At 33.4% G+C, this 11,346-nt stretch overlaps 1 non-coding gene across 1 annotated transcript; it reads right to left on the bottom strand.

Moving 5' to 3' along the window:
- Window positions 1-10,092: 10,092 nt before the first annotated feature.
- On the bottom strand, window positions 10,093-10,199 carry LOC128289858 (small nucleolar RNA R71). The gene has a single exon (XR_008279500.1). It is a non-coding gene; the product is annotated as a small nucleolar RNA R71 (small nucleolar RNA).
- Window positions 10,200-11,346: the final 1,147 nt, after the last annotated feature.

Raw genomic sequence — 11,346 nt, 5'->3', positions numbered from 1 at the left:
TCAATCCTTATTTCATTTCTAACTTGAATTTCTATCAATTTAGCCCTTAATTCATCTTTTTGTTCAACTTAATCAACACATAAAAATTCATTAACTTCCTAACTTTTGATATAATTCATGTAGTACTCTTCTCTAGAATTCCATAAACATCAAAATTGCAAGAAAATGGATCAAATTGACTTACCTAGTAAAGCTTAAGGCTTCAAAAAACCCCAATTTTCCCTTTATTTTTCTTTCCTTCTTTTCTTTCCCCTGTTTCGTCTCCTTCTCTGTTTCTTTTTCTTTCTTTTCCTTTTATTTTGTTTTACTTATATATATATATATATATATATATATATATATATATAATAACAATAATAATAATGACTTTATTAAATATCTACTTAATATCAAATATTTGTTTTACACTTGGGCACACATATATTATTACATTTGTATTTCATCCTCACCATACACTTGTCATTTTACATTTATTTATCATATAAATATATTATAATATAATTATTTGTTTAATAAATATCTTTCACTAAATAATAAATATCTATTTAATATCAAATACATATATTACAAATGTATGTATTTTTTATTAATACATTTGTACCAAATCATTACCATACACTTGTCTTCATTTAATCTATTCATCATATAATATCAATTAATAATAATAAATACATTAATTATTTACTTAAATAATAGGTAAATACATACATGTATTACAAATGTATGTATAATACTTATTACACATGTATTTTATTTTTGCCATACACTTGGCACTCCTTTGACTTATTTACTTATTTAGTCCTTTCAATTTCTTTATCCTATAATTAAACTTTCACACTTCATTCAATTTAATCCTTTTATCTAATTATCCTTTATTTAAGCTAATTTGCTTTATTAAACTTTAATTACTCACTCTCTTAACTTTCTAAATATTTTTAATAAATATTTACAAATCTATTTTTCGAAACGGAGACCCGAAAATGCACTTTTTCGATAACTGTAAAAATTTGGGTCATTACAAACTTGAATCAATATACTGGAATATTAAAACAAGAATTGAGAACACATAATTAAGAACAAGTCAAATCTATATCATACAATTTAGATAATAATAACAAGATCCGTCTTAGGTTTCATTCCCCTTAGGTATTTAGGGGGTTTAGTTCATAATTATAAAAGAAAACATCTCAGAAGAATAATGAATACAAAACATAAAGAAAACCCAAAACCCCTGAATGGAAATTGAAGGGAGATCTTCAGTCTTGACGATGAATCCGACTTCTGAGATGGAACAATCGGCTTCCCTTGAGTAATTTCTTGCCTCCTACTCCGTGTGTCTATTCTAAGTGCCTCATCAGGTGTTTAAATAGGCTTTAGAATGCCTAAGAGCCCTCAAAAGTGGCCTTTTCTGAATAGGGCTATACTTGGGCTCGACAGGGACACACCCGTGTGCGATAGCTCCAGCCCGTGGTCAAGGCTGTTGAATAGGCACGGGAGTGTAGTTTACCCGTATAAGTCGTGCTTCGATACTACCAAATGGACACGGCCATGTGACACACCCGTGTGAGGAAGTCCAGGTCGTGTTAATTTCCCATGTGGGTTCATTTTCTCCATTTTCGGCCTATTTCTCGCTCTTTTTACTCTCCTATGCTCACCTAAGTATAAAACATGAAATTAAAGAATTAGAAGCATCGAATTCACCAAATCTAAGGAGAATTCATCCATAAATGTGCTAAGCATGAGATAAAAATAAGTATAAATTACGGTTTATCAATATCCCTTAAAAGTTCATGATTATGAGTTTCCAATATACCTTATGGCACTTAACTTCATGAGTTTTATGTGATAGTGGGTATGGGCTGGTTGCCAGAACAAGGGGTTATAGTTGATTGCAGAAGAAAAAGAATTTCATTGAGAACTTTAGATAGAGAGGAAGTGATTGTAATCGGTGAAAAATATAATGCATTAACAAATGTGGTGTTTGCAATGAAGGCTTCTAAGATGATAAGAAGAGGATATACTACTTTTCTTACCTATATTTTGGATACTCGTGCAACGAATTCTGAGATTGAAAAGATATCGGTAGTTCAAGATTTTATCGATGTATTTTCAAAGGAATTACTAGGTTTGCCTCCAAAAAGAGGAGTTTGGGATTGAGTTAATTCAGGGCATCGTACCAATATCTATAGCACCTTACTAGATAACACCCACTGAGTTGAAAGAATTGAAAACACAACTACAAGAGTTATTGGACAAGGGATTCGTATGTCCTAGTGTATCACTATGGAGAGCACCAATATTGTTCATGAAGAAGAAAGATGGGTCTTTGAGGCTTTGTATAGATTGTCGTCAGCTGAATAAAGTGACTATAAAGAAAAAATATCCGTTACCCAAGATTGATGACTTGTTTGATCAGTTAAAAGGAGCTAGTGTATTTTCTAAGATTGATCTGAGATCAGGGTATTATCAGTTACGTGTGAAGGAATTGGATGTGTCGAAAAATGCCTTTAGGACTCGATATGGTCATTATGAGTTCTTAGTTATGCCATTTGGATTGACTAATGCTCCGAACGCCTTCATGGATCTTATGAATAGAATTTTTCAGCCTTATTTAGATCAGTTTGTGGTGGTATTTATAGATGATATTCTAGTGTATTCAAAAGGAGAAGAAGAATATGATAGACATATTTGGATTGTGCTACAAAATTTGAGAGAAAAATAGTTGTACACTAAATTGAGTAAGTGTGAATTTTGGTTAAAAGAAGTCACTTTTCTAGGACACATTGTATCAGTAGATGGTATTCAGGTAGATCCAAAAAAGGTAGAAGTTATACTTGAATAGAAACCACCAAAGAATGTGACAGAAGTAAGGAGTTTTCTCGGGTTGGCTAGTTACTATAAAAGATTTGTTGAGGGATTCTCTATGATTGCGTGACCCTTAACAAAATTATTGCAGAAAAATGTAAAATTTGAATGGACAGAAAGGTGTCAGCAAAGCTTTGAGAAATTAAAAGCAGCATTAACAAAAGCTCCTGTGTTGATTCAACTAGAATTTGGTAAACAGTACGTGATTTTTAGTGATGCTTCGTACAGTGGTTTGGGTTGCGTGCTAATGCAAGAAGGAAAGGTAGTAGCATATGCTTCTAGGCAATTGAAGCCACATAAAAAGAACTACCTGATGCATGATCTTGAATTAGCTGCAGTGGTGTTTGCATTAAAAATATGGAGACATTATTTGTACAGGGAAAAATGCTATATCTACATTGACCATAAGAGTTTGAAGTACTTGCTAACCCAGAAAGAGTTGAACTTGAGACAAAGAAGATGGGTTAAATTATTAAAGGACTATGATTGTATCATTGATTATCACCCCGTTAAGAAGAATGTAGTAGTAGGCGCTTTAAGTAGAAAATCTTTCACAGCTTTGAAAACAATGAATGCACATTTAGAGATGAAACAAAACGGTAAGTTATTTGTTGAGTTAAAGGTGAAACCAACCTTGTCGTAAGAGGTGAAAGATGCTAAAAAAGAAGAAGAAGAATTATCGGTGATTAAGAAACAACTTGAGGAAGAGAAAAACAGTGAATTCGAGATTGATAGTGAGGAAAGCTTAAGATTTCACAGTCGGCTATGTGTACCTAATCAAGAAGTTTTGAGGCAAAGTATTTTGAATGAAGCACATCACAAATCGTTTGGTTTACATCCAGGGAGTAATAAGATGTATCTGTAACAACCCGATTTAGACCCTAATCGGAACGGTAATTTTGAGACCACGAATCCGAGTCAGAAAAATATTTTAAAATTATTTTCAATGTTTATTTTGTGTGAATTTATATCTGTGAAAATTTCGTGATTTAATTTTGTCGTTTAGGTGTCCAATTAAATAAAAGGACTTAATCGCGTAAAGTGAAAATTAGGTGGTTATTTTTAAAAGGGGCTAATTTGCACTTGGCTTTTAAAATAGAAGCCTTTAAGAGGTAAATAGCCCAATTACAAGTGAAGTGGACAGTAATGGGCATGATATATATGATTTTATAATTTATTAATTAAGGTTATTTTTGTAAACTAATATTATAAACTATTATAATATAACATATATATTATAAAACATAAAATAAAGTTGATATATGTGTTGTAATGGTTATTCATTTCCGAAACCAAACAAAATAAAAAGAAAAAAAAGCAAGCTAGGGTTTGGCCAATATTCAAGCTCAATCAAGGTTCGTTTTTGTTCAATTTTTAATAATTTCTACGTTTTTGAGATCGTTGCTTCAAGTACTACAAAACCCAAGCTTTAATTTTTGATTTTGATGAATATTTTGAGTTGTGTCATTGTTGATAGTTTGTGATTTTTTTTGTTTGATGATGAAAAATGGAAGATATGTTTTAGATTAACATATTTTGTATTGGAGTTTTTGATGATTTTTAGTAATTAGGACTTCATTGAAAAAATAATAATTTGAGGGACTAAAATGTGAAATAAATTGAATATATGGACTTTTTTAAGAGTGGGTAAAATTCGGCCCAACATAAGTATAGGGAAATTTTTTGTATTTTGTGTTTTGTGCAATAGGGACTAAATTGTAAAAATTGTAAATGTCAGGGGTAAAATGGTAATTTTCCCATTTAATGTTTATGGACTAAATTGAATGAAAATATGTTTAAATGAGCTTAATTTGAATATGTTTAGATCAAGAACCAAAGAAATCGGATTTGGATCGAGGAAAAACGAAAGTTGTCAACTAGCTGCTCGATTCCGTTTTGTATCGTTCGAGGTAAGTTTATAAGCAAATAGACGCATTTATTGGTAATTCAATGTTATATTTACATGCTGTTATGAAATGTTAGAATTAAAATATGCTATGGCTGAATATGTTTCAATTTGACTATGACACTTCCGAGTTCGATTCGACCGAGATACGACGTCCGAAAGCCCCGTATACCTTAGGAATAGCTAGGATACATATGTCATGACATAGCATTCCGATATATGTGTGCAAGTAAGACCATAGCATCGAATTGTGATCCTGATATGTGTTTACGAGTAAGACCCTGTCTGGGACAGTGGCATAGATATGCAGCTACATGTAAGACCACGTCTGGGATGTTGGCATTGTACGATTTATGTGATTATCTGAGTGTCCTATCCAATTCTGAATGGTTCATAGGGAAAAAGTAAATCGTGTACGGATTGTACAATGAGAACTAAATGGCCAGGTATGAGTTAACTTGATATCTACTTAAGATAAGGTAAAAAAGCTCTATGGATATGTGGTGTAAATCATATGCAATGCGAATGAAGAATCCATGTGTATTTGGTGTGTGTATTCGGCTTGTGAATGAATAATTTGTGTAGTATTGAAATGTTACTTAATATGTGTATATGCAATTTGTGTATTCGGTTACCTAGGTATTAATTATACATAAGATGTCATTTGATGAATCTTAAGTTAAATAAAAGAGTAAATGGATGTGTGGTTATTGTGACTATTTGGTTGGAAGTTGATTTATAAGGTGTTAAATGATTATATATGTATTCGGCTTAGGTGAATAATAGTCTACTACTTTGGTACCTTTAAGCTAAACTTAAATTATGGCATGTATAGGCTTGATATATTAGTATGTTTGGTTTTGAAATTGTATATATTTAGCCATGCGAATATGGCTTCATCATAATGCTTGAGTTCAGGTATATTCAATTATAGTTTGAGTTATTTTGGTGATAATGTCTCATGGCATGTATGTATGATGTTTTGATTATATATCCTTGTTGTGAATGATATGATAATCTTATAAATGACTCATTTTGGTAAGCTTGATATAAGGATAATAGATGTGATTTGGGTTGTGATTGTTAATGACTATTTGGTGAGACGTATAAATTGTAACATGAATTGGTTTGGAAATTGTTTATAATGTGCTTGTGCACTCGGTTATATGATGAAAATATATGTGATGGTTATGATCAACTTGTGACTAGGCAATGATGATTTAATTTATGTAGTTAAATGTTAATGCCAAATTTGTTGTATCGGTCATGTGTGGATTAGTATAGACTTGATAATTTGATTAAAGAATGTGGTTATCTTGAGTCGATTTGGATTAGTATGCTAGCATTGGTGCTTTGATTAGAAATAATGGATAATGTGTAAGAGTATTTTCGGCTTGTTAATTATGTGGTATGGTGTATGGCAAAATTATATAAATATGATGTATTGAAGATATCTTATATGACCGAATAGGTAATTAATTTATTGGTTGTGTGTATGTATTTTACTCATGGTAATTTGGCATGTGAAATTGGTGTACTTTTAGTTGTTATATGTTCTTAAGGTCATGAGTTAAAATAGCTAGGTATATGGTTTGGTTTGGTTATAAAGCATACGGATTAGGTGCTATGAAATGTCTTTGATGTTTGAAAATAATTAAAAAATTTATAGTGGATTGATCATGAATTATTAATGTACATGAATATATTTGTCCAACTGGTAATGTTTAAAATGTTTCATGTATGTATGTTTTATAAGCTATATGATATGTATTATTTGATTTTATAATTCAAATGTACATAAGTATTTTTTATTTGTGCATTGGCCAATTAATTAATGAAATAAATACGTGCAATTGAAGGTTGTAATATAGATGCTTGGTATCATATCTGAAATGAAATATGTTTGGTTTTAATTTTGTATGTACTTAAAATTTTATTATATATGACTTTGAGTTTTCATTGATTTTTTATTATGATTTAAATTACGTGTTTAATGTTTAAACAGAATTATGTTTTAGTTATGTGAATATAACATTTGTGTATATGTGAATGTTCTAAATTTTGTGTCTCGTCTGGTAATACCTCGTAACCCCATTTTGGCGAAGGTTATGGGTCAGTGGTGTTACAGTATCATGACTTGAAACCATTCTACTGGTGGAAAAGGATCAAGAAATACATAGTTGAATACATTTGTAAATGTTTGACATGTCAACAAGTGAAGGCAGAGCATCAAGTTTCATCGAGATTGCTACAACCAATAGCCATACCAGAATGGAAATGGGAAAGAATTACTATGGATTTTGTAACTGGATTGCCATTCTCACCGAATAAGAAGGATGTTATTTGGGTAATTGTAGATCGATTGATGAAGTCTACCCATTTTCTACCAGTATGAACTGATTTGTCCATTGATAAGTATGCATAATTGTATATAGATGAAATTGTAAGGCTTCACGGAGTGCCAGTATCCATCATTTCTGATCGGGATTCGAGATTTACATCAAAGTTTTGGGAGAAGCTACATGAAGCTTTAGGTACGTGATTAAATTTCAATATAGCATATCACCCTCAATTTTGATGGCAGTCAGAATGGGTAATTCAGACACTGGAAGAATTGTTGAGAAGTTGCATCATTGAATTTGAAGGCAGTTAGGAAATATATTTACCATTGGTTGAATTTACCTACAATAACAGTTACCAATCTAGTATTCAAATGGCGTCGTATGGAACACTATATGGAAGAAAATGTAGACTCCAATATGTTAGACAGAATTGGGTGAAAACAAATTAGTGGGTCCTAACTTGAATAAAGAAACAGAAGAGAAAGTGAAGTTGATCAGAGTCTATTTAAAAGCAACCTTAGATAAACAAAAGTCTTATGCCAATCTCAAAAGAAAAGATATTGAAAACAATGTGGGTGAGAAAGTATTTTTGAAAGTGTCGCTATGGAAAAAAGTTCTCCGGTTTCGGAAGAAAAGGAAGCTAAGTTCAAGATTCATTAGTCCGTACAAGATTTTAGAACGGGTTGGTCCAGTTGCTTATCGATTAGCTCTACCACCGAAGTTGGATAGAAGTCACAATGTTTTTCATGTCTCAATGCTATGAAGATATCGATTTGACCTATCTCATGTGATTACTCTTGAAGTAATGAAGTCCAACCGGATTTGACTTATGAAGATGAGCCAATTAAGATACTTGCTCGAGAAGTAAAGGAATTAGGAAACAAACGGGTGATAAACCGTAAATTATACATATTTTTTACCCCATGTTTAATGCATTTTATAGATGATTTCTCATTAGAATTGGTGAATTCGATGCTCCTAATGCTTTAATTTCATGTTTTATACTTAAGAGAGCATAGGAGAGCGAAAGGAACGAGAAACGGGCCAAAAACGGAGCCAAGGTACGAAATCAACACGGCCTGGACCTCCTCACACGGGCAGACCACATGACCGTGTCAATCTGGCAGAATTAGAGCACGACTCACACAAGTATAGCACATGCCCGTGCCATTCTAACAGGCTCAAACACGGCCTGAAGTAATTACACAGGGGCGTATCCCTTCCGAGCCCAAGTTACATCCAATTCAGAAAAGAGCACTTTTGAGGGCCTCTAGGCATTCCAAAGCCTATAAATACACCCTAGAGGAGGAAGAAAAGGGAAACGGAGAATAGGGGGTAAGGAATAACTCCAAGGAAGCCGATTGATCCATCTCAGAAGCCGGATTCATCATCAAGACTGAAAATCTCTCCTCAATTTCCCTTCAGGAGTTTTGGGTTTTCTTTATGTTTTGTATTCTTTATTCTTCTGAGATGTTTTCTTATTTAGTTATGAACTAAAACCTCTAAATACCTAAGAGGAATGAAACCTAAGACGAATCTTGTTATTATTTTCTGAATCGTATGATAAATATTTAACTTGTTCTTAATTATGTGTTCTTAATTCTTGTTTTTGATATCCTAGGATACTGATTCAAGACATGCTCTTATTCAGAGGAGGAACAGACCCTGTCTAAAAGTACTTTTTTTATAATTAAGCGAAGTTGATTGTGGGCCTAGAAATAGGGTGACAAGATTTTGCCGGATTAGGGTGAAACCTAATAAGGGGATCCATAGATCGAGTTAATGCAACCTTAGAGTGTTAATTAGAGAAAAGTCTCGGTTATTCAATCTAGGGATTAGACGTTATTAGTCTTGAATAGGGATAATAACATAACTTAGGGATCTCTACGGAACAAGTTAAATGAATAAATCATCCGATTCGGAGCCAGAATAATAAGTAAAGTCTAGGTGAATTTTTCCTTAGGTATTGTCTTAAGTCAATCGATTTTCCCCAAAAGCAATTCCCCAATTCTTTTCTCTGTGCGTTCTTAGTTTAGATAATTAGTTAATTAAAACAAAAACCTCTTTATTTTTAGGCTAGATAATAGAAAGACAGTTATTACTAGTACTTTTAGTCCCTTTGGGTTCGACAATCTGGTCTTGCTAAAACTATACTACTGTTCGATAGGTACACTTGCCTACATCGCGATAATAGTTAGTTCAAGAACAAGTAATTATAAATTTTTAAAACCTATCACGAAACCTCGCGATTAAGTTTTTGGCGCCGTTGCCGGGGAACTAAGATATTAGGAACACTCAATTTTTATTACTTTAGCCATTTATTTTTCTTGCAATTTAATTTTTTTATTATTATTTATTAACCTACTCTTTCTTTCTCTGGGCAGGTTTTTATAGTTTATGACTATTACAAACCCGTCAGGACCACTGCTTTTTGACGAAGAGATCGATCGCACAGCTCGTAGAAATCGACGAGAAATAAGGCGAAGCTTAAGATACACAGAGGAAGAGCAAGAGGACGATCTCTCAACTACAATCGTGGAGATGGCTGAAAATCATGACAATTAGCTACCCCCAGCAATACCTGCTGAATTAGCAAATCAAAATCCTGCTCCTCGTACTATGTATGACTATGCTAAACCTTCTTTAATAGGAACTGAGTCAAGTATAGTTAGACCTGCTATTACTGTAAATAATTTTGAACTGAAACCAAACACAATTCAGATGATACAGCAGTTTGTTCAGTTTGATGGTTTGCAGGATGAGGATCCCAACACTCACTTGGCGAATTTTCTGAAGTTTTGCAACACTTTTAAAATTAATGGCGTTTCTGATGATTCCGTTCGCCTTCGGTTATTCCCTTTTTCACTGAGAAACAAAGCTAAACAGTGGTTGAACTCGTTACCACAAAGGTCCATCACTACTTGGGAACAAATGACTGAAAAATTTCTAGTAAAATATTTTTCGCCGGCTAAAACGGCTAAGCTACGTAATGATATCTCTTCTTTTGTGCAGATGGACTTAGAAACACTTTACGATGCATGAGAGAGATATAAGGATCTATTGCAAAGGTGCCCTCACCATGGGTTACCTCTATGGCTGCAAGTTCAAACGTTTTACAATGGTGTGAATCGTTCAACAAGACAGATGATTGACGCAGCTTCTGGAGGAACCATCAACAACAAAACACCTGAAGAGGCTTATGAATTCATTGAAGAAATGTCACTGAATAACTATCAGTGGCAAGTCATGAGGACTAAGCCAACAAAAATAGTCGGTGTTTATAACGTCGACTAAGTTACTATGCTGTCAAATCAGGTAGAACTTCTCAATAAAAAGATTGATGGTTTACTTGGTTCTACGCAGGTACATCCAGTAATGAGGTGTGACTCAACTGGAGGAGGTGTGCATACAGAATATCAATCCTTCAATCCTACAACCGAAGAGGAACAAGTCAACTACATGGGTAACAATAACTTTAGATCTCAAAATAACCCATATAGTAATACTTATAAAGCAGGTTGGAGGAACCACCCAAATTTCTCCTAAGGTGGTCAAGGGAATCAAAAGCCACAAAATCCTCAGGGTTTTTAACAGCCACCTTATCAACAAGAGAAGAAACTGAACCTTGAAGAGATGCTCTCTAAATTCATCTCAGTATCAAAAACCCATTTCCAAAATATCGAGACAGCGTTTAGGAATCAACAAGCATCGATCCAAGGGCTCGAAACTCAGATAGCCCAGCTATCCAAACTAATCTCCGAACGACCACAAGGTAGCTTACCAAGTAATACTGAACCTAATCCAAGGGAACACCTCAAACCAATTAGTACTCGAGATAAGAAAGGATTCATTACGCCTGAGCCAGAATTGATGCAAGAAACTGTGGTGAGCAAAGGTAAAAGTGAGGTAAGTCATAACAAAACAGTAAATGAAGAATATAGACCCCGTGACCCATACCCTAACGCGACAAGGAAAGACCACTCAGATAAACAATTCGGTAAATTTCTTAAACTTTTGAAAAAATTACATATTAACTTATCGTTTATTGAAGCTCTGTCACAGATGCCAAATGCAATGAAATTTTTAAAAGAGCTTTTAGTAAATAAGCAGAAGATGGACGAAGCGTCGCATGTGGAGCTAAACGCAGTCTGCTCAGCTATTCTACAGAATAAGCTACCCCACAAATTGAAATATCCAGGGAGTTTTACAATTCTTTGCTTAATTGGTAGTTTA

Source organism: Gossypium arboreum, chromosome 2, assembly GCF_025698485.1.
Source record: "Gossypium arboreum isolate Shixiya-1 chromosome 2, ASM2569848v2, whole genome shotgun sequence".
NCBI classification, from domain to species: domain Eukaryota; kingdom Viridiplantae; phylum Streptophyta; class Magnoliopsida; order Malvales; family Malvaceae; genus Gossypium; species Gossypium arboreum.
The sequence above is the reverse complement of the archived record's forward strand: the minus strand, read 5'-3'. Positions and strand labels throughout refer to the sequence as shown.